Genomic DNA, 14,013 nt, shown 5'->3' on the forward strand with positions numbered 1-14,013 from the left:
TTCCTTCCTTCCTTCCTTCCTTCCTTCCTTCCTTCCTTCCTTCCTTCCTCCTTCCTTCTATCCACCTTTCCAAATTCCTCCCTTTTTTCTTATTCACAGAAAGAGAAACTAAGGGGGCAGAGGTGTTAAAGTAAAATGTTAGTAAGTATTCAGATCTATTAGCTGCAAACCCAGTGCAATTGCTACCATATAAGGATACAGATGGAGCCAGAAGGAAAGTGTGTGTGTGGGTGTTTGTGTGTGTGTGTGTGTGTGTGTGTGTGTGTTGAGATAGTGAAGCAGTTCACAGAGATAGTCTTTCTACTTCAAGCTTTGCCTTGATTATCCAAACCTTTGCATCTTGGAAGGCACCCTAGGAACCGTCTGTTTGCCCCCATGCTGCATGGCACTGCTCCTTGATCTGGCTTCCTCTTGATAATTTCCACAGATGAGATGCTCACTATCTCACAAGGCAGTTGGGATCATTTGTGTGATATAACATATACTGGGTTAAATTTTGCCTCCCTGAGACTTCCATGCCCCATGGAAATACATAAAGAAGTGGAATCTTTTCCTTGACAAGTTCTACTCTGGATATCTGATAACGCCTCTCATGATTTCCCCAAGTTTTTCCCCTCCAAGCAAGCATCTGTTTCCTGCAGCTTTGCCTTTCCATGTTCATGGTGTCTTTTTTCCCTGTCCATCTTAAACAGGGAACAGAGAACCAGACTCCAGCTCAGAGAACAATGGGCAGGAACTCTGCTGGAGCTGAAAGGGCTGTGTAAGCAGCAATTCCAAGTGTGGGCTCTGGGGACAGACACTGCCTTCGTCATCCTGACTCTGCCTCAGGAGAAGTTACCTACCCTTTCTCTACTTCAGTTTTTTAATCTATAAAACAATGACAACAGGAATAAATAAAATCATGAGTAATTCAGAAGAGAGTGCCTGACACACTAGTCCATGTGTTAGCTGCCATTGCATTTATGTTTTTGGCAGTCATGCTACACCGGTAGTTCATTCGGAACTTTTAGTCAATTAAGATCAGGGCCATTTATATATAAATTACTAAAACCAATGTCCCTTCTCTCTTATATTTGTAAGTGAAGTGTGTATGTTGTATGTATTTGAACCTAAATGATGGGAATCTACCCCTGTTAAAATTCATCTGATTTCAGTTCCTTCAATCTTCATGATGTCGTCCAACATAGCAAGTTTCCTTTACAGTCTTTTTTTGTTCTTTAAAGGTTTGATCTTTTATGACTTCAGCCATATCGCTGAGAAAATAAAAAGCCAAACAAAACTGGAACAATTACAGAGCACTTTAGGTTTATATTATCATCCTGCCTACATTTATTTAGTCCATAATAGTACAAGCGATTGAATTTCATATTTGAAATTAAGGTACCCACTTTGCAAAGATTCTGTATTGACAACACTAACTATCCATGTATTAACACAAAGAGATGAGACTGGTTTGGCATGACTTATTTCTAAAGCAAATTTTTGGTTTGCTCCTTCCTTTCTCCATTCTCTTAGTTATTAAATCATCACATGAATAGGTGTGGCACTGGCTATGATATGCACAGTTTCCACCATAATTTTGCCTTCAAATAGTGAACTTATAATTTCACTATTTGAGGACCAAGTGAAAATATGTTTCTAGCTTAGCAGAAACTAATCCAACGATGGGTTTTACTTCATATGCATAAACCATAAAAATACCTGTTTTGGTCTGAAAAGTCAAAAGAAAATTACTTATCACAGAAAAGTCACAGAAAATTACTTATTTCACATTACAAATAAGCACCCCCTCCCCCCAAAAAGAAAAGAAATCCAACCTGAAGAGTGCATCCAGAGACTCTTAGTTGCTTGGGATCATCCAGGAAGTAGATAACAGAACCGGTAAAAATTAGACTTACTGTCTGCCCAGTATTTTTCCTCAATGCAATGCTGTGTTGCTTTCAGCCCTTATGCCTCTCATGGGAGCACCTTATCAGGTGAGATTTTGACCACAGCCTTCAAGGAGGTTCATGTGAGGCTTCATATGTTTGACCTAACCAACCTCTGAATCTTTTGAGGTTCATCCATCATTAATTTGCAGTAATTGTTTTGACATTGTTGATCTCTCAAAACATAAAAAGTATTCCCTAACAATAAAGAGGCTGTGATTTCATTAAGGATTTGTTACATTTCAAGGGGGAATACAATTATTTTATGAAAAACAAAAGGAACCTTGTCATAGTCTATTAAAGTAATCTCCTAACCCCCACTGAAATTGCCTGAGGACTTACATGGCCCCTAATTACACACAGTCTACCTTGGATTTTCATGTAATTTAAATGAATGAGTCTTGTACTGAATGTCTCATTTTTAGATTACTCAATGTCTCTTATTTAAATTGCTCACACTCAATATTTTGACCTCCTTCCTCAAAGAGTCACCTAAGAGAATAGAAGATTCTGGAAAAAAGAGAGCCTATGTCTCAGAAAGTCATCAAATTACTTTTTTTTTTTTTTTTTTTTAGACACTGACTAGTTCACACTTCCTTACTAAAAATACTGTGGAGTGTTTGCCATAGGAGGAGAATGAATAAGTTGAAGAAAAGGGTTTTCTTTCCCTAAATATTTCTCAGTGAGATTAGAAAATGCTTCTTACTGTTAACCTTAAAATCCAATGTGCAGGGCTTGACCACTGCTAGCTGCTTATAATGGAAGTAAACTGCCAAATTGTAAACACAGCTTAAGTCGCCTTTTTTCTGATGGTTTGAACTAAACTTAGGCCCCCTTGGGATCTGAATTTAGTTTGGACAAAATGCAGCTATCTGTGTCAAGGAAGGATAGCAAGAAATCACCTTATAATGCCTCCTCCTAGAACTAATTGTCCTGATAGTGATCATTTTAATGACCTACAGTACAGACTTATTTTTAAAAAAATCAAAATTGGTGAGAATTTTCGAGTCCTTGGTTTGAATTGAATTCTCAATGTTTGGAAACTTTTCAGAGCTCAGTTGGACTGAGATGTGAGGAAGCATGGGGATGAGAGAGCGTCCTCACCTCTTAGGTCAACTGGAAGGAGGTGTGGGAATGTTAATTATTTCCTGACTATCCCTGAAACTGGGTCAAAAAAAAAAAAAAGAGAAAAGAAAATCAAGCTTTTTGTCAATTTAAAACATTTTTTCCATGTTATACTTCATTTTTGAGAAGCTGCTGGATATTCTGTTATGCAGACCTTTCTTTGCATGGCCAAGTCCAGTTACTGTCACAACAATTCTCATGAAATGCATGAGAACTAAATTGTTTTGTAAACAAAAATTGTTTTGTAAAGTGTTATGCATGGGTAGTAAATAATAACAATATTAAAACACATTTAACTCTATAAGTAGCCTCTGTTACCATCCTCAGATGTCAGATGAAGAAACTATGGCATGGGCAAGTACATACATTGATCAAGTTAACTTAGCTTTTAGGCCAATATTACTTAAATGGTTTGCTCTTTCTGCAGTATGAACTTAGATTTTTAGAAACAACTGTGGCCAGTAACTCAATGGAAAGGCATCATCTACATTCGAAATCGACCATACTGGAGTTGTGTCCTGCTGTGTTGTCTCAGTGGTGCCATGTCAATTCCCAGTGATAGTGATTAACAGTAACATTTGGGGAAAGGACAGTGGTGGAGAGTGAGAATGAAGACCTGAGACAGTAGCAAAAACTTCCAGGATAGACTATCTGAGAAATGAGTGGGACTTGGAGTTTGGCCACTCATTGATTCATTCAGAAACTATTTATTGAACATTTACTGTGGGCCTGGCACACTGTTCTCAGCCATGGGGACTTTATGGTGAACACAACAGATGAAGGCCTTCCTGTCATGTAGATAACATGGCCTCCAAAGGGACTTCACACTAATAATTTTCACTCCCATTGTCTGAATTTTTAGTTGTTCACAGTTCTCTGCTTTTGAGGATGTTCTTTCTATGTTTCAGTTACTTCTCTGGGATTTTCTTCCTATAAACTAGTTTATCTTCTGAGGCACAGAAGGGGTCTATATTCATGTGGTCTGTAAGATCAGGGGAGGAAATAGCTCTTGCAGGTTATTTAAAACCTGCACGAAGATGTACAGGCATGGCTTACACAGCCCTGGGCTTCAGCCCAAGAATGTGCTGATCATGTCCACAACTACAACTGCATAAAGACCCACATTAAAACAGTAATAACAGAGAAATGAAGGGGAAAAAAGTCACAGAGACAAAACAGAAAGGGTTCTTGCATTAAATCGCTTTTATCTGAGCTCATTCACTTAAGGATACAATCAGCTCACTATTTCAGCAGCTTGGGACCTTAGAAATGCATTTCAAGATTAATTATAAAATGAATTCTTTAAAACAGAAAAATACACCGCTTTCCTATTACTCTTTAACAAGAGTCTAGTTAATGAAGCTTTGAGGCAGTTTAGTGGTTTGACTGCCACCTACTGTTTGTTTTTTGCCATAACTCACATGTAGCTTGGACAAGAGGTAAGAAAAATGCCTTGGGCAAACCATTTTTTAAAAAGTATTTTAATGTATGTGCTGTAATGTAACTATTTAAACATTATAAGGGATTGAGAGAATGTGATTGATTCCATTTCAAATTACTGTATTTGTTGTAGTAGTTTATGACAGTCCACTGTTTAAAAATGCAAATTCTAAGGCATTCTAAAAACATATATATAATACATTATATAATATATATGCATATGGATGCATATAGATGCATCCATATGTATATATATGTGCAAAGCATTTCATTTAGTCCTGACAAAGCATTATACTTGAAATTTATAAAAATATGCCACAAACACAAATGCATCAACCTGAAAATATCATCTCATGAAGCTGGCATCTGATCTTTAAAATGGAAAAGAGATCTCAATCATCACACTTTTATGATTACATGGCTTGTGAAGACTTCAGAAGTATAATCACTTTTCTATCAAATTAAGGAGATCAAGTACTAGTCATCTCCAGCTAATTCAGAATGACCCAGACTTTTGATAGAAATCTGTTCAGTTAACACTGCAGCAGTCATGATATTCTGTTAAATGCTTAAAGTTCAAAGGCAGAATAGTTTTGCATTTTTTCCCTCTAATATCTAAATTTCTCAATTCAGAGTAATAACTCATTTTCTAGATATGACAGTGCTAGTTACCGTTTAAATATAGAATCTTGGTGATAACTTTAAAAACATGTTATCCCTAAGGCACATTTTAAAAAATGTCTATATGAGTCTATGTGAGTCATTTTATTCTTAAAATTATACCTTTTCAAGCCTTTGTCCTAAATTATGCATATAAAAATTGCAAACTGTTTATGATGTATATATTTATATGCTTTTATATCTTCAAATGTGTTTGTAGATTATTTCATTTACACTAAAATCTGGTTATATTTATTATATTTTATGAAGCATAAAGAAAAGTCACCTAGAATATTTTGGCATTATTAAAATGTGCTCCCTGCTAAAACTATGTTGCAGTTTTCAGTATAAAATGATGTCAATAAATTCCAACATTCTAGAATATTTTCAGGTAACATTTCTTTTCTCGGCTAGGGATAGTAATAGAATAGTGGGAGCTTGATTTGTAAGACAATCTTGATGAAAGACAACATCAACATCCTAGTTCATTTTTGCCATAATAGTATTTTTTCCTGATATATAAAATAGCCATCTTAGATTTCAAAATGACTATTAGGCCTCTCTCTATATATAGTTTTCAGATAACTGCACATTGTGTAAAAATTTGTCCTTAGTGATGCCAATAATATAGATACAAAACAAAAGCTTCTCATGTGGCTTTATTTACAGTGATGCTGATAAATTTTATAAAAATAATAGATGATATTAAGCAACATGAGCAAATTTGATCAAATACTCATTTTATAGCTTTTCCCCCAAGCAATTCCATCCAGTAACAATGACACTAATCCAAAGCCAAAGAAAAATAGTTTTACCTAAAATGTTGGCAAAGGAGCTGAAACAAATAAAATTAAGCTGACCTTTTAATAAATGTCTGTTTATTGATTTAAATTCACTTTTTTTCTTTTCCTGAGCAATGCTGACGAGGCCTGTTAGAATACAAGCATGTATAATAACTTGGACATAACCATTTTTACTTCTTTTGTGTGTCATTACTGAAAGATTGAAGCAAGCTTCACCTAAGTGTAGTGATGCAAAAATAATAGTATCCCAGTCTGGCTGCGCAAGAGCGGAGGCAAACAAGAGCTTCATATTAAAGTGCCTTCTAGGTAGCTGACATGACGCATCTAGTCAGACGTAAATAATGACAGACGGAAACTATCATGAGGTCTGTGAAGCATCAACATACTGCTATCATTTTCTCTCTAACCTTGCCTTGCTAGCAGCTCTCAGCCTTACAGGCTGAGAGATCATTTAAAAAGCAAATCCTAATGACTCTGCCCACTGTAACAACAGTCAGCGAGATTGGCATCAATTTAGCTCAGTTTAGAAACTCAGAATAACAGCTATTGTTGACTTGCAATACCCTAAACTCCAGTTGTTCTCTACAAATCAACCCCATCCCCAATGTTACCCTTTCCCCATGGCTATTTCCATGCCTTGGAAAAAGATTCTCCTCTCTGGTAGGAAAATGGTTCATCTCAGTTACTCACTTGGCACTCTGTAATTTCTTAGGCTGCACCTATTTTTCTAGACGAGCTCATTCGGTACAAAATGCTTTAAAGTTTCCCTCCCTCCCCCTTTCATGCGGCACACATTATTTTGTGTAGATTATGTATGCACAGGGTAACAGTGGGTAAATAACATCCCAATGTCCCTGTAGCTTAAGCCTAACATGGTTATGGTTCAGATAAACACGTCTGTACATAGCTGCCATAATCAATGTGGAATGGCAGAACAATTTTGCAGATGCAGTCCCAGGAAGAAAAAAAAAAAGAAAGCTGTCTTGTCCAGATTCAATAGAATCTATTCACCAAGAAAACCTGCGATAAAGCAGTCGCACGTTTTATTTGTTAAGACACTGATGACTTTGCAAGCCAGAGGGAACTGAAGCTGATGTACAATAGGATAATAGCATTATCACTTTGCAAATCAGCATGTGGCTTTGCTTGGGTGCCAGCAGAAGGGCACAGGGGTTCTGAGAGCTCTAGCTGGCAAGTTGAAAAGGCAAGATCAAACTGCCTGGTTGTGAGTGAAAACGTATGAGGATAAATTGCCATGAGTCGTCTTCTGCTTGGTTAAAAACAGATTTCATATGTGTGTTTTCACTGTTTTATAAGGGGCTAGGAGGTGAATGGATGGCTTAAGTATTTGTGTGAGTATGTGTGTGTCAGGGGTGGGGTGATTAGGAAGCAGAATAATGGGAGGCTCACAATAGCCCATCTTAATGGAGAGCTATTGATCTCATTTCATAACACTTTAATCTCCACCTAAACATCTTACTTACCTTGTGTAAAAGAGATGCCAAATCGAAATAAATAATAAACACACAATATTTTAAGTACTTTTGAATTTTGCATGGTAATAAATATTAATGCAGCTTGTGACTCCCAAAGAAAATAGAAGGCACTTAATTCTGTTGTTGATATCAGGTACTGTGCAGGTTGATTTCCCGAGGTGAAAGTGAAAAATGCACTATTTGGACTAAAATTTAGATTTAATAAATAACTAATTTAGGATCTTGTTCTATATGCAAGGATATAATCACAAGGCATTTGTTTTTAAAAGGTTTCATTTATTCTTGTGAGCTTAATTATTGCAAGGAAACTGTGAGCAATTTGTTTTTTACCAGTGTCTGATTTCTGAGAATGGTTATTAAATATTAAATGGATGCATAATTCAGGCAATTAAGAAAGTAATCACACAAAGTAATGTAATGGAAGTTAATTATTACTGCATAAGCAAATAGTTCATTAATGCTAGTAGTTGCTATGGCTGCATTCTTAATACATGCAGAACTGAAGCATGAATCCTCTGTGTATTCAAGGAGCTGGTAGGAAGTGTGATGCTACAGAGAGAGAGCGCCACTAATGAAAAACAGAAGCAAATAAGGCCATATTGACCCCTGACTTGTCTAAATAAGGTGGGATCATCATTACTTAAGAGAGTTTTGTCGAAACCACGACTGTACTAGCTGCTTATAATTTTTTTGGTTTGTAACACAAGCCATGACTTAGGCCAGGAGAGGCCAGGAGGAATTCAGCTTGTTAAAACAAAAATCACCAATGGTACCTCCCCTGTTTTGTTTTGTTGTTTAAAGCCAACCCTTTTGTTAAACAGTTAAGTTCATCATTTGTAACTTAAGACTCCGTGGATCATTTTATATACATAAAAGCATTAGAGCTGGTAACAGATCTAATTTTGTCCTGCTGTTCAACCCCAAGTGAACATTTTGACATTTCTTTGCTAACACTACCTCTCTAAAGCACTGTGCTTTATAAAGGTTATTTTATGTTAATTCAACACATGTGGGTTCCGGTGCTTTCCAGACCTGGTGCTGCTGTGAGGCGTCAAGGTGGCTAGAGCATGCCAGGCAAGGCAGAAAGGGGAGGAGATAGAGCAGTGGTGAGGATTCAGCCCAGAGCCTCCAGGGCTGAGCCAGGCCCTCCTCCAGAGGAGATCAACCTGTTTACAGGTTTACTTTTTAACCACCCAGAACTACCCAGGTTCATGCTTTCCTGCAGCATTGGCATTGCCTGCCCCATCTGGTCACAGAATTTCACACAGAGAAAGATAACTCTGTTAGATGCCAGGAACTTTCCTACCACCCCGATGTAGGCATCAGCTCATCATACTTCTGAGTTATTTGCTTGCCTACCTGCAATGCCATTATGAAGCTCTACTGGCCGCCTCCCAGCCTTTAGTGCTGTGCTAGGTGGGGCATGGTGGAAGTCAAGAGACACTGGTCTCGTCAAGGGGATGCTTCAGACATTTAAAGAGAGTCCAGCACTTGGGTAGCTACTGAGGGAAGTAGAAAAGATGTCCAAGACATACTCCATCTCTACTCTAGGAAAGGAGCTTATGGGACAGCAGTTCTTTTAGGCTCTTTTGAGCCAGGGAGATTTGGACACTCTAGTGCACCTGAGCATTTAAAAAATATCTGCGGCAGAGGTGGGTGGATCACAAGCTCAGGAAATCAAGATCATCCTGACCGACATAGTGAACCCCATCTCTACTAAAAATACAAAACTTAGCTGTGCATAGTGGCATGCGCCTGTAATCCCAGCTACTCGGGAGGCTGAGGCCAGAGAGTCACTTGAACCCAGGAGACGGAGGTTGCAGTGATCCAAGATCACACCACTGCACTCCAGCCTGGGTGACAGAGTGAGATTCCGTCTCAAAAAATAAAAAATAAAAAAATTGCATTTAGTTTTAAAGAGTTTGTGGTCTCTCTCATCCTATCTGTGGAGCTCAGAATTAAGACTGTTTTAGAGGAGCAAGACCAATGTTCTTCAAGCAGATAGTGAACATTTAGGAGAGCATCTGTCTGCATGCTTGGCATATAGATTACAAATACAGCAGAGGGATTGGTGGGGTCTGAGGTAGTTTGAGGAAAGCCTTATGGAACAAATGAGCCTTGAGCTTGACTTTAAAGGATGGCTGGTATTTTGAAGCCAATAGCAAACCGTTTAATGTAGAAAAGTATGAGCAAAGGACGAAAGGTAAGACTTCATTCATTTATTCTTTAACATATCCATCCACTTAACAAACATTGAACACCTACTGAATTAGATAATTATAGAAAATAAAGGTAAGGCATAGTTCCCTGACCTCAAAGAATCTACAGTCTGGAAGATGGAATACAGCAAGCATAGAAATAACCATATCACAAGGGAAAAATGTAAATGCTCTGAGCAAAATCTAAAGAACCACAAGAGAAGGGTGAATGCCACTGGGGGTTTCAAAATGTTTAATGTAGAAGACATATTTCATCAGGACATTATTGCAAGGAAACTGTGCAATAATATAGGCAGGTACAGCCAGTGCTCGACTTACGATCATGGTCGAGGCTGCAGACCAGTCGTAACACGATTTGGTCATAAGTTGAGTAGGCTATATGTATGGTTGAAATGGTGCACGCGGAGATGGTAGTGCTGCCGGAAGCTGGTCCACACTGTCATACGCCCAGCTGGGCAACGTTTGCGCTGCCAGACGCGGAGCAGTCGTGGCTAGTGATTGTGGTGGTAAAGTCGAATGGTCGTCTAAGTTGCATAGGTGGTAAGTCGATCAATACCTGTATAAGGTACCTTCAAGACCACACCTTCAGTTTGGATGTCACACCTCAAAAAGAGGAGGGAAGCAGTATAGGTAAAGTCAGAGAGGTCGGGACATATGCTGTATGTTTGGAAAACATGTTTACCCTGAATAAAGCATTCATTGAATTGGGAAAACTTTGAAAGGTGAATGAGAGCCACCATAGATGCCCTCAACTGACAATTAAAGGAGCATAAGTAAATCATGGAGAATCATGGATTTTCCTTAATGTGATATTTTAGAATAGAAAAGCATTGGAGGGGGTGTCTCTAGCAATGGGGAGACTTGACAGGCTGCTGCAGTATGCAGGAGAGAGCCACTGAAAGACTCTTGTTGGTATGTAGCCCAGGGAATTTACATGTTGAGCAAGAGAGAGTGGGTAATGAAGGAGGAACCATGGGAATTTCTAACTCATGCCCACCTGATGGAACCAGAGGTGGGACATGACTCATGGACCACTTTCTAAAGGAGACACCATTTTTATTCACCAGGAAGGAAATGGATATGTATTATGATGATAATAGATTTCTATGTTGCCTCTGCCACTCTTCCTCTGAAGAAATATTCTGAACCTGCACCTTACATCAGAAGGACAGGCCATGCATACCGACTGTACCATTTATTTTCCTATAGCACATTTTTGTATCTCCTTATTCAGACTAGTGTTTGCCATACAACATCTGGTATATAAAGTCAGATTATTTCTATAAATCTTTGACCTTTAAAACACACCTTGCTCCGCCAAGGATCAAGGCCATTTCCTTGAGTAGGGCTTAAAGCTTTCACTATATGGGCTCCTCCCCTCTCTCTGACATTGGAGAGGGCTGTTCTTTCACTTTTTAAAGAGGAATCTCCTACGTTTCTTTATGTAATCTCCATATCTGAGAAGTAAATTGAAAAGGTATTATTTCTGGTTTGCAGGTGAGACTCAGAGGAGATAAATGCCTGGCTATAGATAGCTAGTAAAATATGACTCTAAGATTAAAACCAGCCTTTCCACCTCAAGAGGGTATCAGTGTTCAAGAGAGCCCCGAGTGAAAGGTATCAGGAGCATTTACTTTCCAAGGAGTTTCTACCAGAATCCTCAGTTCAGCTTTATCATTTAGAGGCCAAACTCAAGTCAAGTTCAGGTAGAATATTTGAAACTTTAAATTTTGCCTTCATTTTAAGAAATATAGTGCTTCAATTTTCCATTTAACATTAAATCTCCTCTTTACTCTTATAGATATTTCTAATGGGGCCAAACTATATTCCATCTCACATTCTCTGCTGAGATACTTCTCTCTCTAGATAAGTCATATATCATTTCTGCATAATTCCTCTACTTTGGAGCAGTTTATCTCATTACCTTCTAAGTCACTGAAGACTAAGTATCACAACTTATCCCAGCGATAAAATGTAGGCACTTGGCTTGCTCATCTGTATACCCAAGTTCTGTTTCAGGCTTTGAGGCCATAGATTTACTAAGCTAACTCTAGAAGTTTCCGAAGAATCCCAAAGGACTTCCAAAATTCAGCAGCTGCTTCTTCACTGATGAGGTAAAATCGTTATCAGATTATAGAATTTTGCTGTTGTTTGGCATTGTCATGCCAGGTGCCACAAACTCCCCTTTAACACATGCCAAATCACCTACTAATCAGTTCCTTTCATTTACATTTTGAAGTCTTTAAACCTTGGAAAAGCAAGCAGACCCAAACTAGGCAGAAGACATGTGTGCTGAACACCTAGCTGTTTGAATGGGCCTTTACATCATGCTAGGACTGTGCCCGGATTCTCCTTTGGCAACCTTCCCTGTGACGTGGGTGGCAGATGGGGGCAAGGTTGAAAAGAAAATCCCCGTCTCATGTGAACTAAAAACTAGTCTGCATTGCTCTCATTAGGCAGCCTCTAAGCTGCCAGAGAAAGACTCAGCTTACACTGGAGCTCTCGTGTTAAATCCTCCACAGTGGGGAAAAACACGTCTTAAGGGGACTAATGACTAATTCCCTACATCATGTCTAATGTATCCCAGGATGCTAACTTCAGCACACCTGCCTTCACTGCTGGTAAGGTAATGAGAGTGCTTGTGAGTTACTGGTCACTGACAGCATTTATAATATTCTTCAACCTAATGCTATTGCATAGGCCAGTGTACAGTGTTCACTAAGAGTGGGTGAATTCTGTCACCTTGGGAGCCCAGGTTTATGGATAGTTGGCTGTGGAAGTGGTTCAAAACTCTTTATAAATGAGGTGGATGTGTTTGGAAAAGTTCTAGGTGTCCCATGATACCCTGTTAAATTTTGTTACTAATTACATCATCAAGAGGTAATTACAGTACTCTGACACCAGAGATTTTAAAATTACAACCATCCAGGAAACTTAGCCCATAAAAAAGGTATGCATTGGCCTGGATAACTAGGATGGTTGAGAGAAAGTGTGGAGGTGGCATGGGGCAAGAGCTGGAAAATCAGATTGCATGAGTTTAGTCAGCACCTAAGTCCATTGGTGTGTGTGATCTTCCAGTCTTTGCTAGGGGGGTTGAGTGTAGCTGCATTAGAGGCACTCGTATCAATTTTAGAGAATCAAAAATAACTTGATTCACTCAGTAATATACCTAGAATAATTATTTTATTTTCTCAAATCATGCCACTTTTGGTGGGGTTTCAGAAATCTGAGCTGACATTCTATTTAAAAAACAAAAAGAAACGTGAACTTCCTATGAGGAGAATTTCAAGATAATGTAGAAATTTTTTTAAACCAAATGGCCAAAGATAAATACAATGCAGGGAGACACAAGTATGCCCAGACTCTTCTCAGAAGAACACTTTAGGCTGGGTCTCTTAGTTCCAGCTTTATCTCTGTTTGCATTCTGCTATGAATGAACTGGAGTGAAGCACTTACTGCCTCTTTTCCTGAGAGGTACTCAATCAGAGTGGTTAAAAATGTGGACTCTGAAGCTAGAATACCTTGATTTGCTTTGGGGTTCCTCCAGGATAGGCTTATGTGCTAGTTAGGGTAATGCTGGTTGCTGTAACATATATACCCCAAACTATCTGTACTTTGACACAATAGAAGTTTATTTTTCACTCATATAACAATTCAATGCTGGTATTCCTAATGAGCAATCTTCTATGTTGTGATTCAGAGATGAGGATCCTTCTTCTTGTGGTTCTTCTGCCTCCTGCAACCTCAGTATTTTCTGCATCTAATCAACAGCTAAGTAGGGAGTGTGGAGAAGGCACAGCCAGTAATTGACTAGCTTGTGAGACACAGACATTCCTCCCACTGCTTTCTATTGGCAAGTACTAATCACATGGCTTCACCAAGAAGAATGGGAAGCTGGGAAATGTAGTCCCTTGCTGGGCAGCTGCTTCTCATACACAGCTTGATTTTACAGCAGATGGAGCAAAAATTTTGGTGAAAAGTTAGTTGTCCTTGCCTCACTTGGGCAAGATACTTCAACTCTCTGCACCTCAGTTCAATTCGCTTGTCTATAATATAGATATAATAACAATACCTGCTTCGAGAGTTGTTGAATAAATTAAATTGGATAATGTATGGAAAATGTTTGACATAGAGAAAACACTCAAAAAAAGTTAACCATTATTTCAACTATTTGTGTTATTTTTTCCTTAAGTTCCTTTATCTCTATTCAACAGAGATAGTCGTAATTAATGTCTCACATGACTCTAATTAAAAAAACTGGTCAAACAATATGTAAAAAGGCCCATGTTTATTTTCTGAAAAAAGAAAATCTATTTGATGGGGTGTAAAACTATGCAGTGTG

The sequence above is a fragment of the Sapajus apella genome, unplaced genomic scaffold (assembly GCF_009761245.1).
Source record: "Sapajus apella isolate SASKATOON/1434 unplaced genomic scaffold, GSC_monkey_1.0 scaffold28, whole genome shotgun sequence".
Lineage (NCBI taxonomy): Eukaryota > Metazoa > Chordata > Mammalia > Primates > Cebidae > Sapajus > Sapajus apella.